The sequence below is a fragment of the Choloepus didactylus genome, chromosome 10 (genome assembly GCF_015220235.1).
Source record: "Choloepus didactylus isolate mChoDid1 chromosome 10, mChoDid1.pri, whole genome shotgun sequence".
Lineage (NCBI taxonomy): Eukaryota > Metazoa > Chordata > Mammalia > Pilosa > Megalonychidae > Choloepus > Choloepus didactylus.
The window spans coordinates 125680414-125702861 of NC_051316.1; the positions used below are offsets into that span (position 1 = coordinate 125680414).

At 46.1% G+C, this 22448-nt stretch overlaps 1 long non-coding RNA gene across 1 annotated transcript; it reads right to left on the bottom strand.

Moving 5' to 3' along the window:
• Positions 1-1753: 1753 nt before the first annotated feature.
• LOC119505082 lies at positions 1754-7531 on the bottom strand. The gene is made up of 4 exons (XR_005210677.1): positions 7112-7531; positions 6718-6919; positions 5083-5235; positions 1754-2740 (listed from the first exon to the last, which is right to left on the bottom strand). It is a non-coding gene; the product is annotated as an uncharacterized LOC119505082 (long non-coding RNA).
• Positions 7532-22448: the final 14917 nt, after the last annotated feature.

Genomic DNA, 22448 nt, shown 5'->3' on the forward strand with positions numbered 1-22448 from the left:
TATAAGTATTAAAATACTGGTATCGCATTTTATAAAATCCTGTGTGGGCTGATTTTTTATTTAATTCCCACAAAACTCTGAGAGTAAGTTTTATTACTGTTTCATGTGAACACCCAGGGAGGGAACCATGGCTCAGAAAAATTGGGGAGCTGGCTGAGCCCCACGGCTAGTGGGCAGCAGGGAGCAGCCTCCAGCCCAGGTTCTCCGCCTACAGAGACCAACCCCCTCACCCACACCCAGCTCCATCTCTTCTGAATTGCTGAAGGAGCAGTCCATCCCAGACACTGCGTGCCAAAACTGGGTGCCAAGGAGAGGGACATGGTGTCCTTTGGTATGGAAACAACCATCCTTGGAAGCTCAGTTCAAAGCCTTCCCCAAGTAACACCCCATACCCTGTGGGCCCAAGTGGAAGCAACACCGTCCCTTCTGGGAGCCAACTTCTACACCAGGGAGGGACTTTGGCTGATAGGATCCTGGAATATCACCATGAGATTCATTTAGACGAGGGAATAGGGGACACACACAGCACCACTCTCCTCTTCCAGGCCTGGCAGACAGAAGTAATCACTACCCTTCTCTATCTCACCTGCCACAACCGGCCTCACCTCTGTTTCTGGAACATATCAAGAGCCACCTGCTTTGGGGCACTACACACTTGCTGGTCTGAAATTATCTGTAGCCAGATACCCTCATGCCTAGTTCTTCTTAGTCATGCAGGTTTCAGCTCAAATACCCAGCCTGCAGAGAGGCTTTGCTGAACCTCTGATCTAAAATAACAACCCCTTCTCTGATTCACCTTCTGACATGTCATCTTGTTTTTATGTAATTTACTTACTCATCTGTTTTTGCTGTTGTTGTTCGTTGCTGTCTCTTCCTATTGTTTCTTGAGAATGGAAGCGTCTTCTGATTTGTTCCCCTGGTACATAGTAGGTGTTCAATTAGTAGTTGCCGAGCAAGTCAATCAAGATGCATTTTCCTGGGGAAGTTTAGGGTCGTGTATGTCACTAGAAGGAAAGCTAGAGGATGAAACATGGCACAGTGTAACAACAAAGCCTTGTGGATGATGGCTGTGGTTAATATTACAAATAGAGAAATGTTCTTCCATGAACTAGAGCAAATATACATCACTATTACACAGTGTTAATAAGAAGGTGGTATCTGGGGGAAAATAAACTAACGCAAACTATGGACTATAGTTAACAGAAATATTGTAATTATTCTTTCATCAGTTGTAACAAAGATACCACATCAATGCTAAGTGTCAATAACGGGGTATAAGGAGTATGAGACTTTTCTTTTAGGAGAAACGAAAATGTTCTCAAATTGATTATGGCAATGTAAGCACAGCTCTGATTATACCAAAAGCCACTGATTGTACACTTTGGATGGACTGTATGGTGTGTGAATAAAACTTTTTTTTTTTATAAAAATGTATGGCTACCCCCAGTCTACCCCCAAAGAAGATGCATTTTCCTGCTGAGCCCAGGTAGGACATTAAAACCCTTCCTATCACAGTGCCATAAAGGCATCTGCTACCAACCAAGAAAACTGACATATGGGATAAAATCTTTTTCCCAAGTCCGATGTCCTTAACCCTGCCCCCCCCCCATTTTACAGATGGAGAAACTGGGGTCCAGAACAAGAGAGGTGCTTTGCCCCGAACCCCAGAACAAATTGGGGGCACAGCCGGGCCTGGAACCCGCACCTGCTACCCCACCACCCCACCCGCCCTTCCCCCATCACATGGCCGGAAGCGCCGTCTACACCGTCAGCTGCTCGCAGGAGGGCGGGGCCTTGTGCTCCAGGAGCTCGCCCAGGAATTACGCACCTAATTACCAGCTGCCTTTTTTCCCCATTCTGTGGGTAAAAGTCTGATCACATATAAAATTCTCTCTGTTTCCGTGGATACAAAGCGATCCTAATTTCCAACTGCCTTGCAAGTGGCAAATGAGTGAACTTAATTTTAATAAAAACAAGGAAAATCATACGTGTGAGCTTAATAAAATCTAATTTGGAGCTTGTAAAATAAAGCCTTTATGTAAAAACTAGCGATTAGCTTTGTGAAACAATACAGTGAACCCTTGGCTTTGGGAGGGAACGGGAGCCAGGGATAAGGACGCGTGGCAATAACGCCGGGATGCTCAAGAGGCAGAGAGCAGGGCTCTTACCGATGGAAGCATCCAAAGTTCAAGTTCCTGAGCTGCCGCTCCTTAGTGATATGACCTTGAGCAAGTCACGCCCCCTCTCTAGACCCCAGGGTCCTCATTTTAAAAGCGAGGTTAATGAAACCTACTGTACCCAGTAGGATGATGTTTTCCTGGGGCTGCTGTAACAAAGCAAAACTGGGTGGCTCAAAAGGACAGAAATGTATTGTCTTATAGTTCTGGAGGCTTGAAATCAAAATCAGAGTGTCGGCAGAGCTGTGCTCCCTCGAAACCTGCATGGGAGGATATCCCTGGCCTCCTCCAGCTCTTGGTGGCCCCAGATGTTCCTTGGCTTGTGGGAGCAGCCTCCAGGCTTTGCCTCCATCTTCACGTGGCCGTCTTCCTTCTGCATCGTGGCTTTCTCCTCTCTGTGTGTCTGTGTCCGAATTTCCCGCTTCCCCTACCCCAGGATGACCTCATCTTAACTTGCTGACATCTGCAAAGACCCCATTTCCACATAAGGGTGCTGCACAGGTCCTGGGGTTAGGACTTGAATAGATCTTTTCAGGCGACACAGTTCAACCCCTAATGGATGGCTGCACAGACAAATAAGGAGATGAACAGGCAAAAGCTTTTCCATCAGCTCATGTCTAACATTCTTCCCAGCAGGGAGGAGAAGGGAGGCTCATGGACCCTTTAACCTGAGTCAAGGTCTATGGGGTGAAGTGGGGGTGGAGGGAGGTCTGGATCCTTCCCCATTCACCCTGCCTTGAGGCCCTGGACCCTGTGCCAGGCTTCCCGAGCCCACTTCTAGGGTGGCTGGCAAGACCCAGCAGCAAGTCCACAAGGCTGTCTGAGCCTGGGTATCCTGTTAAGCCATCACCACAGCCCCTCTACTATGCCACTGACTGGTCCCCTTTGCATCTTCAGATCTTTGCAGCAGTCTGGGCTGTTTCCATTTTACAGAAGAGAGGAGTGAACCCCTGGGAGGACCTGAGGTCTAACTCAGGGTGCACAGCTAGGTGACCAAGTCAAGAACTCAAGCCAGATCTTCTGATTCCATACCCAGCCCGCTGCCCATTGCCTCCCATGGCTACAAAAGCAACTGACTCTGAGACAGAGAATGTGGGACCAGTGGGGCTCCTTCACTTCCAGGGCATCTGCAGCTTCTATCAGAGCTCCTGGGTCCACATGCCCAAAGAGCTCGTCTCCATCACCAAGGCTCCAGCAAGGAGTGTTTTTTTCCAGTTCCTTTCCCAAGCAACCATGACTCCAGGTGGAAAGCAATTTTTTCCTAGTGCCATCCCAGAAGGAAAGCGGGTAATTAATTGCACTGAATAATACATTAAATGTACTAATAATTGGGTAGTCACAGCAAAATGATTACTTTGAAAAAATACTACTGATTCCCTGTTGTACTTAGCATTTCTTCTTATTTATCATTACTGTTTTAATCAATAATAGTCCTAATACTAATAAAGCCATCTTAATTTTAATTGTGCTCAATTGGATGTACCAGTACTTGAGTATTCTGAGCATACTTCATTATTTATATTAATTTAAGATCACTTAAAGGCAAATTACGTAGCTTGTACTTTCAAACAGGTTGGTAATTATGGCAAAGTTTCTCTCGACACGGCCTTTTCAGGTATGGAGGGGTGTAAGGTGGAACATCACACTCTTTCCTTGACCCTTGTCAAGGGCAAGCGTCAGGGCCAAAGAGGATGAGGGGAGACTCTTCAAGCCGCTACTTGAATTAACATATCCTGGCTTTTACAGAAGGGTTGGTTTTCTGAAAGCACAGTCAACAGCTCAGTGGCTCTGCTTTGACTTTGCAGCATTCATCACCAGTGGCCGGACCCCACACCAGGAACTAGGAGACCCCGAGATACAGAAGTGAGACCAGGTAGAAAATGCCAAGGACCCTTACAGAGGCCCTGATGGAGGGTGGCCATGGCCAAAAGGCAGAGAAGGTCAATGGCATGCCACCAAAGGGGTCAGGAGTGCTTCCAGAAGCAGAGGCATTTTCCCAAGTCTTGGAGGTTGGGTAGATTTGGCAGGGAAGGGCGGAGCAGATTCCAGCTTTGGCAGATGGCCAGTTAGGAGGCTCCCGGCAGAACGACGGCTTCCAGGGGTAACAACGGAGGTGATGGGTGAGACAGCCCAGAGAGGAGACTACAACAAGGGCAGAATTGAGCCCCAGACATGGCATTGATTGGGTGACCATGGGTTAGCGATGACACAAATGAAGGAAGAGGGAAGCCAGGAGGAGGGGACCAGGTTTAGGAGGTGGGAAGATGAGTTTTCTTGGGGACACACTGAGTTTGAGGGGCCACGGAGCCACCAGGTGGAGACGCTAGCAGGTGAGTGGAGGAGCTGGCCCAGGGACGTGGTCGGTACTGGACAGAGGAGTCAGGGAAGCCTCAGGAGGGGAGCCCAGGGGATAGAAGGGTGGCATTCATAGCTCTTGCCTCCAAGGACCCCAATTTACAGTTACAAACCAACATGTCCACAGCCCTGCTGTCTGTGAGCCCCTAAGGAAGGCCTGAGCAGCCTCTCCTCACTTTCTTCACCCAGGGCCTGGAATACAGGACAGAACTTTTGAATCAAGTTGAAATTGAATTAAAACCGCATGACAGCTGTGTCATCACTGGCCCCACTTTGTGGGGACATCCCACTGCCCGAGAGGGTGGGTACAGGGGCCCCATGATGCAGGGCTGTGGTCCCTGGAGCTGTGGGTGGCAGCAGCAAAGGGGGGGGTGGGGGTTCCAAGCCTCATAGGCCTCTCTGTGGGTTGGGGGACTCAGGCCCCAGCCCCAGCACCCATCTGTTGTGCAGTTGCGAGAGGTGCTGCTGATTTCTAGAAGCCCGGAAGTTGTAGGAGGAGAGGAATTTAATGGGAAAGAGGCTCCACCTCCTGGTAACGTTCAAAACCAACCTTGCTTCAGCGCTTTACAGTCCATAAGCATATGGCAGCTTTGAAGATTTCATTTCGCTCTAAATCTCGATCGGGGTGGTGGTTCCTCAGGTGCACATATGGGAAAAAGCCATTGGGCTTACAGGTGAGATGGTGAGATGCGTGCACTTCATTCTATTAGATAATTAAAAAGTACAGATAAACAAGGAGGTAAATAACTAACATCTCATTTGAGCCTTGTACTCATCCTATGCAATTAGCAGCTTCATTACCCACAACCAAGGAACCAGAGGCAGAACGGCTCACCTAGAGCCAGGGCTGGGGAACGGGGTGACCGAGGAGGCAGAACAGACCGGGTCGGACTTGCAGAGTGGCTGTTACGCAGCACTGATGGGGCCTTGAAAGAACTGAGGAGGGCAGCAGCTGGGCCCAGGATGTGCTCTCCCCACCCGCCCGCCCTCTCCCGGGGACCGAGACTGGGCCTGGACAGACGTGTTTTCAGCACACATTTTTCCCCGACACCAACTCAGGATGGGCAGAGCCCCCGGAGTCTCTGCATCTCAGTGGCTCGCTGCTGGGCTCGCAAAGTCCGCCTGGGAACTTGGACAAAACGAATAATACACAGTAAAGCCAGCCTGAGGTTGCCCACAGGTTGGACGGTACACCTCAACCAGAAGAGAGCAAATGTTTTCAATCAAAAGAGAGCGGCTACCGTGCACCAGCATCTACCGTGCCCTTGGACCTCTGGGAGGAAACAGGGACAAGTCCTCCTCTCTGGCCTAATGTGGGAAACAAAAAGGCAAGTGAATGTGATAAGTAGAAGGATGTGTGCTGGGTGTCCAGAGCAGGAAGTGAGCAGCTCTGCCAGGGGGAGTCCGAGGAAGGCTTCACACAAGGGGTGGGATTTGAACTGGGCCTCTACTGATAAATAAAATTTTGGTGGGCAGAGAAGAGGGATGTGCATTCCAGACACAGGGAACAGCATAGGCAAATACCAGGAGGTGAAAGGATATTGGACAAGGTTAGGGAGAGAGGAGGGGGGGCTAAGGCTGGAAAGGGAGGGAGGAAGGTAAATCGAGAAGGACCCTGGAATCTGGCTCCTCTCTCTACATGCAGGGACTCCATCCGGAGTACCCCCGTGCCTTACAGGCTAGAGGAGGGGAGGAGAAGATGTGCCTGTGGTCTCAGTGGACCTTGTAATCTAGATTTAGCAAGCATCTGTTCTTGTGCCCATGCCCCCAGAATCAGCAGGACTCAGAAACTCTTGAAGCATTAACAAATTTAGCTTTCTCTTGGCTAATCCAGTTTGCATCCTCACTCTATCACTCTGCTCAGCAAACAAAGGCCTGTCCTTCGGAACGTGATCTCCTCGAGGCCCCAGTCCTCCTCAACATAAAAGGAAAAGACATTTGTAGATATGCTTTTCCTTGTCCCAAATAACATTAGCCTTCCACAGGTAAGTGCAAGTTTGCAATATACCTGTGATGCATGGATTTGAAGAATTTTCCAGAATCAAGCTCTGGAAGCAACAAATGACCAACAACCAGGCCCCAATTCACCTAACCAGAGCTACCCAGCAGTGCCATTCATGGGGTTATCCTGCTGCTTTTGATACTTGGGAACTTTCCTCTCTGATGCCTGAGAAAATCAACCCACTCCATTTCTCTCCAGTCCTCCAGCCTCGAGGTGGGATTGAATCTCTGTGGGTCACCAGCTTTCAATGTGATGCACGGACCGTCGGTTTCTGTCCTTGGTGGTGACTTGATCCACCTGGGGATAATGGCATTTGACAGACACGATGGAGAGAGACTGACCCACAGCTTTCTGGGGCCACTGGGAACCAGTTGCAGACAGGGTTCTGACAACAAGAGAAAAAATTAACATCTTTTGCTCAATCTGGATGCTCTTTGAAACAATATTCTCCAAGCTCTCTAGCCCAGGGATCTACTACGACATCAACGATGACATTGGTAACAGTGACTCTAAAAAAAACATACAAATGGCCCCTTCTCCCATCCCCTTCCATCCCAGCTGACATCACCCCACTTACCTGCTACCCTCCAGGTGGGCAGAGAATGGGAAGGACCTGTGGTCCAAAGATCAGAGTTCAAGTCTCCCCTCTGCCAAGCTGATCAGGAGGCCTTAGGCAAAACTCTTCATGAGCCTGTGTTTTCACCTGCACAGTGGACATAAAGGCACCTTCTTCATTTGGTTCATCCAAATATTAGTCATCTAATTCACTTTATGCCTCTGTGCCAGACCCTGATCTAGAAGCAGTGAGAGAATGAATTGCTTTGTAACTTACATCACCTGGCATCTCGGTTACCCATATTAGCCCAGTGGATCTGATGCCCAAAGTGCTTGGGACAGGAAACCACAAAAACGATTGAGAGCAGAGGCTTTGGAACGAGATCTGGGTCACTTTCTAGCTGCGTGACCAGCATGAGCTCGTAACCTCGCTGGTCTCTCGGTGTTTCCACCTGTAAAATGGGAATAACCGCATTACTGGAGCCAGAGATACTGAAGGACCAAATGAACAACTGCTATAGTTTGCAGAACTGGCTGGCACACCGTAAATGCTCGGTGAAGGTTAACTCTTGCGATGACTATCATCCTGACGCTGACGGCTGCTTTCCGAGCAGAAGATCTAGCACAAAAGCTCAAGACCCCTTTCCTTGCCCCCGAAAACAGACGACAGTCAGAGAGCCGGCGGCGCCTCGCGCGCCACGCGGTGCCTCCGGGTTTCTCGTGTTTAGCCCTCAAGGCTTCCTTTCAGCGTCTCCTTCCCCAGCAGTTGCTCTGCCAACGGTCCATATGGTCCCTCAGCTCCGGAGCCGCTTTCAAGACGGGAGAACTTGGCCGATGAGCTTGGGCTCCCGGCGCGGACACCGACCTCTCCAGCCCCCGCGCGCCGGCCGCTCCTCTCCGCCAGCCGGAGCCACACTCGGCCCCTTGTGCGGGCGGCGGCGGGGAGGCCAGCTGGAGGAGCAGCCGGGGACGATGCCGCGGGGGCCCGGATTTGTGCCCGCAGGAAGAATGCGAGGAGCTAATTGCCTCATGACCCGGGAGCGATCCCCCTGTGACCCGCCACGCCGTGCGCATGGCGCGCCCCAGTGTGTGCGCGGGCCACCGGCAGCGGGAGGGCTGTGCCGCTCGGTCACCTCTAGCTCCGGGTCCCCGGGCCTTTGGAAAATTCAACTAGGGACCGTGGGAGAAAACTCCACCCAGGGCCTCCCTTTGCCCCACCGCCCTCAACAGGAAAGACGTCCTCTCTCAGCGGCCCGCGCACCATAGGGAGTTACCGCAAACCCAACGGCCTAGAACAACAGACATTTACTCTCTCGCAATTCTGGAGGCCAGAAGTCTGAAATCAAGGCGCCGGCGGGGCAGCCCTCCCTCTGAAACCTGCAGTGGGGGACACTTCCAGCTTCTGCGGTGGCCGGCTGGCCTTGGTGTCCCCAGGCTTGCAGCACCATGGCTCCATCCTCTGCCTCCCTCCTGCCCCCGCCTTCTCCCCCTGTGTCCCGGTCTCCTCTCCCTTCCTATCAGGACACAAGTCGTTTTGGATTAACGGCCCACCTATTCCAGCATGACCTCATTTTAGCTCATTCTGAAATGACCCTGTTTCCAAATAAGGTCACCTACAGAGGTGCTGGGGGTCAAGATTTCAATGTGTCTTTTGGGCAGGACACAAATCAGCCTCTGTCTCTCCCCCTTCCCCCTCCCTGTGTCTCCCTCTTCCTCCCTCTCTCTTTCTTGTCACACATGCACACACACACACACACACACACACACACACACACACTCCCCTTAGTCCCTGACATCAATCATGTGCACTAAGTGATGATCTAGTTTCCAATCCATTGTCTCAGCCATGAAGCGCTGCTTGGGGCACTCTCCTACCCCAGGCTCAGGGCTTTACTCCTGCCTGGCCCCAAGTGTGCCGGACCGTCCTGCTCATGTCCTGTGGGTTCAGCCTTTGAGCAGTAACCTCCAGGTCAAAACCCACCTCTTTCGTAGACTATTATTATGTGTTTCCTGCCTTTCTCTCTAATTTCAAACTACCTGGCATGCAAAGGAAGGTACTTGAGCTTCGTGCAGCACTCCAGCTTTCCCTGGAGATTTCCACCTGCGCTCTCCCATCTCTGCCCCACAATTCATAGGCCTCGGAAGGAGCCAGGTTGGTGCCGTTACATCCATTTCACAATGCAATCAGATGGTGGGTGGGGAGAATAATTACAACCCGCTGCAATGCACTGTCTACCTGGAGGAGCCCTTGAAGCTTGGGAGACGACACCTTAGTTCTCTGGCCAGTCCTTGTGGACATAATTCTGAGATCCCAGCAGGTGACCACAGATGGGATCACCCTTTCCTGGCTCCTTCCATCTTTTCAGAGAATTCCAGCCTCATAATTTCACACCCCAGATATGGGATAGTGTATCAGTAGGGACTGAACTCAGCTGCAAGTAAGAGAGATGCAGTTACCACATGTTTAACCAAACAGTAGGGTCTCATTTTATCTCACATAACACATCTGCAGGGTCACCTCACAGTTACAAGACGGCTGCTCATTTCTGGTCTCACATCCGCATTCTGGAGGAAAGAGGAAAAAGGATTAACAAAGGAATAAACAAATAAATACATAAATATTATACACACACACACACACACACACATGATTTTCAAGTTCTTCTTTACAACTTAAAAAAAAAGTTTCCAGAAATACCCAGCAGACTTCCACTCTACATCTCATTGGCCAAAAATGTCAGATGGCCACCCTCGACCGCAAAGGAGGCTGGGAAGTGTAGTTGTTTGGTTGGTCACGTTGCCATGCCAAACAACAGAAGGATTGTGTAATAAGAAGAAGCAAAGGGAGAACGAGTGCTGGATCAGCAGAGCAGCATCTTCCAGAGTGGGCCTCTGCGAACACTCACACCACTGCACTCTTCCCCATTTATGAGAGAGGAACATGGCTCAGCGTCAACGAAGAATGAAGGAGACTTGAGGGTCATGTGTGATCCAGGGCCAGCTCCCTTCTGGCTTTGCTGCACCCCACCCTCAGCCTGAGGGCCACGCCTGTTCCTGCGGGGGCTATGGATGGCTCACGGTGCTCTTGATGATTTCTAGACTTTCCGCAGTTGGATCCAGCATTGGAAGTACTTGAGAGATGCTGACAACCATCTTTATGCACAGCCCATTGTCCCCACCATCACAACACAAGGGAGTCAGGTGGCTTTGCCTCTTCCATCAGCAGGCTGTCCCTGGTAGGACTGGCCTGGTGAGCAGTGCCCCATCGGCCTGAACGCCTGGGCTGTGAGCTGGGCTCCTGTCTGAGGGTTAAGTTCTAATCGGCAATGACCTCCCTTCCCAGAGCAGGTATTTTTGCACCATGATGGGTTCTGCTTTTCCACTTTGTTGCCCTGGACAGCCTGCTCCCCTTCCTGTCTTCCCACATTTGCTTCATAAATTAGGAAGGAGTTTTTAAAAGGAGTTTAGCTGCTGTCCTTGGTCTGGTTGTCTGAGCATCATCAGAAATATTTCTTAATGTTAGAAGTACTCTAGATTCATTAGCTCACTTAAGCCTCAGAACAACCATATGAGCTAAGTAGCATCATCATCACCATCATCATCATCGTCATCGTCATCTGCATCCACAGGGAAGAACCTGAGGCTTAGGGAAATCTAGTACACTGCTCCAGAATGTAGTTAGTGAGGACAGAACCTGGAGGAAAATCCAGGCTATCTGCAGATATTTGTATATCGATGTTCACAGCCGTGTTATTCACAATAGCCGAAAGGTGGAAACGACCCTTGCATCCATCAACAGATGAAGGGACTAACAAAATGTGGTCTATCCACACAATGGAATGTTCTTCCACCATAAAAAAGGAATGAAGTCCTGACACATGCTACAGCATGAATGAACCTTGAAAACATTATGCCCAGTGAAATAAGCCAGACACAAAAGGACTAATACTGTGTGATTCCATTTATATGAAGTATCTAGAATAGGCAAATTCATGGAGACAGAAAGGTCACAGATTACCAGAGCCAGGGGAAGGGGGAAATGGGGAGTTATTACTTAATAGGTACAGAATTTCTCTTTTAGGTAATGAAAAAGATTTGGAAATAGTGGTAATGGTTGCACAACATGGCGAGTGTAATTAATGCTGCCTAATTGTACACTTAAAAACGGTTAAAAGCACAAATTCTATATTAAATATTTTTTGCCACAGTAAAATAAAAAAAAAAAAATTGAAGAACAGGCAATCTGGTCCCAGAACCTAGGCTCATACAGCCACTTCCTCATGCCACCTTGCTCACAAAGGAGCAGCAAGATCCTCCTTGGAGCTATTGAGCCTGTCTCTCTTGCCTTCTAGTAAAGTGTCTGGCAGCAAAAATAAGCAGAGGTGTTTTTTTCTCTTACCCTGCGAAAGCTGACATAGCAGGCCTTTCCCTCCACTTTCTCACTTGCTCTCTGGGTCACCCAGCCTGGAAGGACCTGACCCAGCCTTCTTTCCTGGTTACACAACCTGCAGCTCTCACTCCAAGGTCATTTTCTCGGCTGAATAGGTTGGCTTTCCTGTTGTGTTCTGTGTTCTCCCTCAGCACTCGCCATTGCTTATACAACACAGGTGACTGTGAACCAAGGTGCAGCTCCCTCGCTAGAGAATAAGGTCCCATGAGGTCAGGGAACATGTCTGCTTAACACAACTGCGTCCCCAGAGTCAGGCCCCATGAGTGCCACACAGCGGGTGCTCCATAAGTATGTGCTAAATGTGGAATGAATGAATGAATGAAACAGCTGCTAAATTCATCATTATTCAAGCATTTTTAGATATAGATGGCATCAAATGCCAGGCCCCTAAAACTCCCTGTCATCTCTTCCATGCATCAAACACCCACCAAAATTCAAAGGCCTCTCCCCTCCAGCTTCTCACGGTGTCCCCTGTGTTTCTCTGTGTTACCCGGAGAACCCCTACACCCAACCTCAGATTCCACATAACCAAATCGGCAGCATCTCATTCTGGGTGACCTGGGATATTTTCGTTCACAGCTGATTACGAAGCACGAGTCGATCGATATAAACCCAACACTGACGGATGTTGTCTGCAATTACAGAGATGGGATCAGGCAGGTCTGGGCTTGACAACTGACTTGCATTCAGGTTTTTAATGCTAGACACATCAATTTGAGGAAAAGGTAGTTTTATGCCCTTTAACAAAAAAGACACCCACAGAGATGAGAAAGAATTTCATGTTTCACAAAATGCTACAGATTTGATAAATGAATGGAAGTATGAAATTTAGCTGCAAGTGATCTTAAATGAATAGATTGTAAAATATTTTAAAATACTTTTTAAAAAAATAACAGAAAAAAATGGAACACCCAAATCAGATGCAGATATGCTCAAAAAGGAGATTGCATTTCAGGTAAACTGGCTTTAGGACACACTGGCTTTGGTTGAATTAGCTGAACCTACAGGAACGAGGCCCCGGACCCTGGGTTTAGGGTCCACAAGGGGGCGCTGGTTTGGTCGGCCTCTATCTTCACCCAACTGCCAGCCCCCGGCTCAGGGCAGAGCTGGGGTTCTCTGTAGTCTTTGCAGCACCCCGCAATGCCGCGGACCTAATCCACTGATAGCGCTTCATTACGATACAGTTCAGGATTTCCAGGAGGGACCCATGAATTCCTCTTTTGCTCCTTGGAGATAAGGAAGTGCAGCCTTATTAGCCTTAGCTCGGTGAACCTCAGGCTCTTCTTACGATGGGGATGAAACGCACCATCCTGTCTGCCTTTTCCTGTGGCTGTGGGAAGAATATTGAAAACATGCAACGTGGCAACATGCTGTATTTGTGAAAGGAGTTTTATAGTCTGTAATGCTTTCCGTGGGAACATCTTCATGGGGTCATTTGGGTTGGGGACCATCCGTCCGTCCCTGTTCTCCCAGCACTGCACATGGGACACCTGCTAGGTAGGTTTTAGGGGCGTGGAGGTTTACACCGATTCGGACTCGCCCCGTGAAAAGAGACTGCGCAGTGCCCAGGAACTGGGACATGTGACTTCTCTGTCTGCATCTGCTCCTTCCTTGCCCTGCGACTTTGAGCAAGTTACTCCCATCCTTTAAACCTCAGTCTTCCCATCTGAAAAATGGGGGTGTGGAGCTAACTAAACTTTAAAGACGCTTCTAGCTCTAACTCAGTAATTCTGATGCTGCAGAATCCAGAATCCCAGCGTGGGGGGGCTGGTGGGTGGTTCAGAAGACACCCTGAGATCCACTGAGACCCTTTGCGGCTGCCCCTAGGCTGCCCGTATCAGAACCCCTCACGTGATTTTTAGTGCCTTCTTGGGGCTTCTCCATCAACTCGGAAATTTCCGGAGCCCCTAGGAGTGGGCATGTTCTGGGTCCCTGGACAGGGTTGAAATGCCACCTCTGTCTCAAGTTGTTGCGCACCAAAAGGATGGTGGAGAGATGTCAAGATGTCATTTTTTGGCTTCATCTAAACTGGGCCAAGAGCCTGCAAACAGGTGCTGGCTTGTTAAGAGAAATAAGTTCCTTGGCTTCCCTCTCTGACCACATTAGTCATTCAGGTGTTGAAAAACAACATAAATTCCTGTCATCCTGGTTTATGGGACCACTGAGATTTATTCCAACCAACAGATCATTACGGTTTCTTCTCTTTCCTTTTTTTTTCTCTCAGATTCACTGAGAACTCATATTTCTGCCCGTGTTATAGACTGCTAACAGCTATGTTCTTGGTCAGGATGTCGGCAATAAATCTGAATTTAATAAACTGACAAAAGAGTGCTATCCCAGAGACAGTCTGAGCCCCCATTCCTCGTGCTCCTTTTTCCAAATGCTTTTGTGTTGAGACATCTTCCCCATAAAGGCCATGTTTGCCATCTGAAGATTCACCTCCCCCAGCAGATGTGCTTCTGCTCAGAGGCTGGTCATAGAATCAAGGCTGCACAGTCTTGGTGGATGAGGACAGATCTGAACTCCAGGCCCCGCCAGCTCCTGGCTGTGTGACTGTGATGGTAGGGTTCCTGCACCAACTTGGCCGGGTGTTGGTACCCAGTTGTCTGGTCAGGCGAGCACTGGCCTAACCATTACTGCAAGGACATTTTATGGCTAGTTTATTAAATCATCAGTCAGTTGACTACATCTGTGACTGATTACATCTGCAATCAACTAAGGGAGTATCTTCTGCAATGAGAGAATCCAGTCAGTTGGATTTAATCCAATCAGTTGAAGACTTTTAAGGGCGAAGAGAGAAATTTCACTTCTCCTTCAGCCAGCCAGCCTCTCCTGGGGCGTTCATCAAAGACCTTCATTGGAGTTGCAATTTTGCTGCCTGCCCTACAGAATTTGGATTCATGCATCTCTACAGTTGCATGAGACATTTTTACAAAAATCTACAGATATCTCCTGCTGGTTCCATTTCCCTAGAGAACCCTGACTAATACAATGACCTGGAGCAGGTCCCCAACCCTAGGCCTCAGTTTCTTCTTCTCTGGAATGGAAAGTATAATCCTCATCCCGTCTACTTCTTGGGGGTGGTGAGAAGATTGGATTCACTGGACGCAAAAGGGAGCCATGAAGCTCTCTGTGCAATGGGGGAGGATGGTAGCTTGCTTTGCTAGTTTGAAATGTTCTGCCTGCTAGAGCTGAAGGGCTTGTTAGAGATGCCTCCTGTCCTAGTTTCTCAGGGCTGCTGTGACAAAGTACACAGACTGGGTGGTTAAAACAACTGAACTGTGTTCTCTCGCAGTTCTGGAGGCTGGAAGTTCAAAACCAAGGTGTGGGCAGGGCTGCGCTCCCTCTGAGACCTGTAGGGCAGGGTCCTTCCTGTCTCTTCTGGCTTCTGTTGCTTCAATGGCTGTCCTTGGTGCTCCTTGGCTTGCAGCACTTCAATCTCTGCCGCCGCGTTACATGGGATTCTCCCCAGTGCCAGCCCATCTGGTTTCAATTCTCTCCCTCCTAAAAGGACATCAGGCATATTGGACTTGAGTCCACCATAATCCAATTTGGCCATGTCTTAAACGAATCACATTCCTCAGAGACAGTATTTCCAGATAGGGTCACATTGATGGGACTGGGAGCTTGGAATTGAACATGTCTTATTGGGGGACATAACTCCACCCATAACACCCCTATATGGTAGAAAAACTACAAATCAGCATCTAACCCAGGATGCCTGACTCCTTCTTGGGTGCTCTTTCAGCTAAACCACACTACCCCCCAAAGCCTTATCTGCTTGCTGAAGAGGAGGGGGTTCTCTGTAGTTTCCTGGGGAGCCTCATCCCGCTGCAGACTGCTTGGTCACAGAGAGGCTCTGAGAAGTTTCTGCCTGGGACTAAAGACATCATCAACATGTCTTTCTTCACACACCTCACCCCGTCCAGGTGAGGGCAAGGGCTGATTCTTGCACAGAGCGAGCACTGAGGAGTGACTGGTTGAGTGAATTCCCCATCAGTCCCGAGAGGCTGGTGTTCTGCAACTCCAGAGAGCACTCAGGGTGACCTGCTCGCTTGGTGAAAGGTGAGAAAACGGTGGCATCTATCCTAAGATTCTAGCATCCCTTCCACAAGACAGCAAAACGGTCCCTCTCCTCTTGGGGCTTTCTGATGCGCTCTCAGAGCTGTGACAACTCCACTTCCCAAAAGCATGGCACAGAAAGAGGACTTTAGAAGATTGTCATGCAAACAAATTTATCAAGCCCTCTATGAACTTCTGCCTTCAAACCCTCCCTAAACTTTGGATTGCCATTGTAAATATCAGCTATGTAAGGAATTTTCCAGTAAATACCAGAGGCTGAAATGTACAGACATTTGCAAGAGCCTGCACCTGACTGGTGGAACAAAGTGTACACAAGCTATGCTGAGAACTTTGTTACCTTCCTTACTGTTTCGTAACCTCAGCCATACACACGGAACAACTCTTCTTTGCCAGTTCTCTTCCTGCTTGTTTCTGCAGTCTCCAACCAAAACTCAGTGCACAAGGTGGGGAAAGTAATCCTATTGATTAAAATTGGAAAGTTCTAGCAAATAGAGATATTAATAGAATGTGCTATCTTGAACAATAGTGTTTCCCACCACTAGAGGTATATAAGCAGAGACTGGAAGAGTGTCTGCTAAATGGCCTAAAGGGGAATTCCTGAAATTGGGTGGGCAATTGGGCCAGACACCTCCAAAGTCCCAGTGATTCTGAAATTCTGGGACTCCAAGATATCTGTTCCCCAAAAAGTCCTCTGAAGGCCTAGTCTGAGCCCAGCTGTGTGCTGATGTGCGAGGGATGAGGTAGAGCCAGCTCCTGCAGATCCTGGGTGAAATCCAGCTTGGTTAGGAGACAGACAAGCCAGCAGCTAACTCAAGTACAAGGTGAATTGACACAGGTATTAGACAGAAGGAATCAACAGCCAGCAGTGAGTTTGCAGAGGTGGTGACAGTGATGAAGAACCACCCAAGGTTGCAAAGAAAGCCTTCCTGTGGGCTGCTTCCTCAGGGTGGAGGACTCCAGCTGTGGGGAAACTGTCTCTCTATAATATTTTTTTTATTGAGCACTAATTAGGTGCCAGGTATTTAACATACTTGTCAGTTAATCTGTATAACAGTCCAACGAGCTAACTGCTGTTTTCCCCCATATTACATAAAAAGAAATCAAGGATAGAGAAATTAAGCAATTTGCCAGAAGTCTCAGACCCTAGTAAGAGGTCAAGCTAGACGTGGGGCCTGGCTGTCTGCTTCCAGCGCCTTTGATCGTGATGGGTCTGCTCTGCTGAGACAAGTTCTCTGGCTTGGTTCCTGCCCCTCTCTGGGACTCAGTTTCTCTATCCAAACAATGAAAGGGTTGGACTGGGCCCTCTGTAAAGCTGGGTATCCCCGATACACTGGGAATGGCTGAGACTGCCCCTCCCTCAACCACCTGGCCCCAGCACCCCCTCACTCACACACCCACACACACCCAGCCCAGGTGATCACCCACCATTCACCAGTTTGCCTCCAGAGACTCTCGTCTGGGGCCTTGCTTTGGGTAGTGAATTTGCTCACTTCAGATGGTGTGGTAGATTCCTAAGCCTACAGCTCCCAGACAGGCTCAGGCATTAGTTCAAGCCTAAACAAACTGCTCTACCCCCTCATATCCTGCAAGCTTTTCAGGAGAAAGAGAACAACCTGGCTGTTCGCGAGCTCCATTGTGCCCTGACATCAATGACTTCTAAATACCAGCAGCAAAGCAGGCTGTTAATGCTCATGAGAAAAAACACTCAGCAAACTAGCAATAGAAGGGAACTTCCTCAACATGATAAGGGGCATCTATGAAAAAACCACCACTAATATCATATTCAATGATGAAAGACTGAAAGTTTTCCCCTAAGATCAGGAACAAGACAAGGCTGCCAGCTTTCCACTGGTGTTCAACATTGTGCTGGGAGTTAGAGCTGGAGCATTTAGGCAAGAAAAAAAACTAAAGGCATCCAAATTTGAAAAGAAGAAAAAAAACTGTCTTTTTTCACAGATGACATGATTCCATATAGAAACAATCCCAAAGAATCCACCCCAAAATTACTAGAGCTAATAAACAAATTCAGCAAAGTTGCAAGATAAAAGACCAACACACAAAGATCAGTTGCATTTCTATATATTAGTAATGAAGAATCCAAAAAGGAAATTAAGAAAATAATTCCAATTACAATAGCATCCAGAAAAAAATAAAAAGAAATATCTAGGGATAAACTGAACCAAGGAGATGCAAGACTTGCACACTGAAAACTGTAAAACATTGCAGAAAGAAATTAAAGAAGACCTACATAAATGAAAAGACATCCCATGTCTGTGCCGGTTTGAATGTATTGTGTCCCCCAAATGCCATTATCTTTGTGGTCTTGTGGGGCAGACGTTTTGGTGTTGGTTAGATTTGCTTGCAATGTGCCCCACCCAGCTGTGGGTGATGATTTTGATGAGATGTTCCCATGGAGGCGTGGCCCCGCCCATTCGGGGTGGGCCTTGATCAGTGGAGCCATATAAATGAGCTGACTCAGAGAGAGGGAACTCAGTGAGTGCAGCTGGGAGTGACGTTTTGAAGAGGAGCAAGCTTGCTAGAGAGGAACATCCTGGGAGAAAGCCATTTTGAGGCCAGAGCTTTGGAGCAGACACCGGCTGCCTTCCTAGCTAGCAGAGGTTTTCCAGACGCCACTGGCCATCCTCTGGTGAAGGTACCCGATTGCTGAGGTGTTACCTTGGACGCTTTGTGGCCTTAAGTCTGTAACTATGTAGCGAAATAAACCCCCATTTTATAAAAGCCTATCCATCTCTGGTGTTTTGCATTCTGCAGCATTAGCAAACTAGAACAATGTCCATGGATGAAAAGTTTAATATCATTAAGATGGCAATGCTCCCCAAAGATGGCGATGCAAGCACTCTCAAAATTCCAGTGACCTTTTTGCAGAAATGGAAAAGCCAATCCTCAAACTCATATGAAATTGCAAGGGGCTCAGAATAGTCAAAACAATAAGAACAAAGTTGGAGGACCTACACTTCCCACTTTCAAAACTTACTACAAAGTTGCGGTAATTAAAACAGTGTATCATAAGGACAGATACATAGATCAATGGATTAGAATTGAGAGTCAAGAAATAGACCCACACACCTATAGCCAATTCATTTTTGACAGGGCTGCCAAGACCATGAATGGGGAAAAATAGTTTCAACAAATATGCTGAAACAACTGGATATCTATATGCAAACTAATGGAGGTGGGCCCTTACCTCACAACATCTACAAAAATTAACTCAAAATAGATCAACAACCTAATATAAGAGCAAAAGCTATGAAGCTCTTTGAGGAAAATATAGGGGTAAATCTTCCTGAGCTTGGATTTGGCAGTGGAATCTTAAGAGATGACTCCAAAAGGAAGTTGTATTTTTAAATCAAGTATTACAACTTCTGTCAAAGATTTTAATATGCCATTTTTAGAAATTAAAGATCTAGGACTAAACAAACCAAAACATAAAAAACAAGGATCAAGAGGACGTAAATACAGTACAAAATTAAAATTAATAACTAGATAGAAAATTAATACTTTTACAAATAGAAAAAACACGTTCTTTTCTTAAACACTTAAGTATTTATAAAACTCAATCATGTGGTTGACCAAAAAGAAAACTTTAATACAATTTTAAAATAGACATCTTATGGCCACATTCTCTGATTGCACACCAATCTAAAGATAATATAACTTTTTAGCTGCTTGGAAATTATAAAATATCTTCTAAAGAATGACTGCATCAAAAAAATTAAAGACTATCTGGAAAATAATAAAATGATACTATTTCATACCAAAACCTATGAAACTTGGTTGAAGTTACATTCTGAGGAAAACATATAAGCTTAAATACCTTTCTTTTTAAAATTTTGTTTGCAGATAATTTTTAACTTAAGAAAAATGTTGAGCAAACAACAAAAAGAACACCCAGTCAGACTTTATCCAGGTTCATCTATTGCTAACTATGCCAGTTTGGATGTATGATGTCCCCCAAGATGCCATGTTCCTTGATGCAGTCTTGTGGGGCAGCCGTATTAGTGTTGATTAGGTTGGAATCCTTTGATTGAGTGTTTCCTTGGAGACATGACTCAATCAACTGTGGACAAGAGCTTTCATTGGATTATTTCCATGGAGATGTTGTCCTTCTCATTCAGGGTGGGTCTTTATTGGATCACTGGAGTACTTTAAAAAGAGCCACACAGGCCCAGATGCAGAGCAGCTGCAGCTAAGAGGATAAAACACCCCAAGAGCAACAATTTGGAGAATGCCATTTGAAATGCAACCTGGGAGCAAGCAGATGCCAGCCATATGTGTTCCCAGCTAACAGAGGTTTTCCAGATGCCAATAGTCTTTCTCCACTGAAGGTATCCAATTGTTGATGCCTTACCTTGGGCACTTTATGGCCTTAAGACTGTAACTTTGTAACCAAATAAACCCCCTTTATAAAAGCAAATCCATTTCTGATGTTTTGCAAAATGGCAGCATTAGCAAACCGGAACACTAGCATTTTGCTTTGTCATTGTCTCCCCCCTTCCCTCTCACCCTACACACACACACACGCACACATATACACTCACAATTTTTTTCTGACCCTTTTGAGAATAAGTTGCACACATCATGGCTCATTACTCCTAGATGTTCTTTACCAAACATAAGAATATTCTGTCACAACCACAGTACAGTTATCACGTTCAGAAAATTTAACATTGTTACAATATTTTCATCTAATTCACCTTCTGCATTCCAGTTTTATCAACTGACTCAACAATGCCTCTAATGACCGCCCCCACCCCCAGTACAAGACCCAACCTAGGATCAGGTGTTGCATTTAGTTGTCAAGTCTCATGTCTCTTTAGTCCTCCTTAATCTGGAACATTTCCTGAACCTGACATTTTTCGAAAAGTACTGTCTCCCCTACTTTAATAGAATTACCCTCATTTGGAGTTTGCCTACTGTTTCCTACAGATTAGAGTTATGTATGCATTCCCGACCGGAGCACTACATAAAAGATACTGCATCCTTCTCAGCATATGTAGTAGATTAAATTATGTACCCCAACAAAGACACATTCCAGTGGGTGTGAACTTACTTATAAATCAGACCTTTTGAAGATGTTATTCTTAGTTAAGTTGTGGCCAAGTGAATCAGGGTGGGTCTTATTACTGGAGGTCTTATAAAGAGAAGAAACTGGAAGCCAGTAGTCAGAGGAAGCTACAGGGAAGAGCCAGAGACCAGAAGTCAGTGGAAACCAGAAGAGCAGATAGGAGGAGTGAGAGAGATCGTCAAGTGATGGGAGGTGGAGAGCAGGCCAAGGAACCCCAAGGATAGCGACAAGCCAGCTCCAGAATGCATGGCCTCACTGACATCTTGATTTGGGACTTCCAACCTTCTAAACCTCGAGACAATTAATTCCTATTGTCAAGCCAACCAGTACAAGGTCTTTGTCATAGCATCTTGCAAATTAAGACAGCATATTATATCTGGGGACATGTGACATCCTCCTCCCTTCATTCATGATACTTTTGATCACTAGTCAAGGCACTGTCCAATTTCTCTACAAAGAAAACTGTAGAGAGATACTTTGAGGCCATTTAAATATCCTGCTCCCAATAAAATTTTTTCTATTAAATTTAGCCTCCATTGATGATTCTTGCCTGAATCAATCTTTATTATGATTGCTTAAAAATGATGACTTTTCAACTCCATCATTCTCCATATTAGTTGGCTTTAGAAAATGCCTTTATTAGAAAAATGAAGACTTAAAATAAATGAATTATTTACCTAAAGAACTAGAAAAAGGAAAAAAAATTGAGAACAGAATCAATAAAGATAAAAATGGAAATTAATAGATAAGAAAAAAGTAGAAAGGAAAAATAAATTCAAAAGCAGTTATTTAAATATATATATACCCACAGATAAACTACTCATAAGCCTGGTTAAGGAAAATAAAAACAGAGAACAAAAAGATTCAGGGTTAAAAATGAAAAAGGAGATAAAGACATACCAATGAGATTAAATAACTCATAAATATGTACAACTCTATCGAAATAAACTTGAAAATATGAAAAAAAATGGATAAATTTTTGCCAAATATAAATTACAAACATAGACCAAAGGAAAGGTAGGAAAAAAATCCTTGGATGGATCAATTAACTTCAAAGATATTAGAAAGTTATAACTATTACCAAAATTGCCATTTTTAAGAATAGATGATTTAAATATTATTTAAACTATTCCATTCATAGAAAAAGAAAAGCTCTCTACTTCATTGAAAGGTGGACTTAAATACCAAAAATATAATACTTAAAATAGAATTATCAATCTCACTTATAAATATATTTTAAATATTCATGCAAAATTTTAGCAAATCTAATTCACAATCATATATCTATAAATTAAAGAAAAAATATGTAATTTAGCAAGAGATGCTGAAAATATATTTGACAAAATTTAATACTATTTAAATTTTCCCAATTGAAACTAAAGTTCTAGGTAGAAAAAATTTAAAAGGAAGCCATTTACCAAAAACCCTATACAATAAACATTATATTCCATCCATACTAGAACAATATATAGATGCCTTCTATCCACATTAGTATCCTTCTTCTTTGAAGGACCTAAGTTGTAAAGAAAAGAAAATAAAGTCATCAGAATGAATATTGGAAAAGAAGAGAAAACATTAAATCTACTTGAAGATTATGCAATTGTATTATCTTTTTATCCAAGAGACTCACAAATAACTTGTAAAATTTGGTACAGTGAAGCAAGAGAAGATAAATGTGTGAAAATCAATATATTTTCTCTCTACTAGTAATAGTCAGCTATAAATTAAATTCTCAGAAAC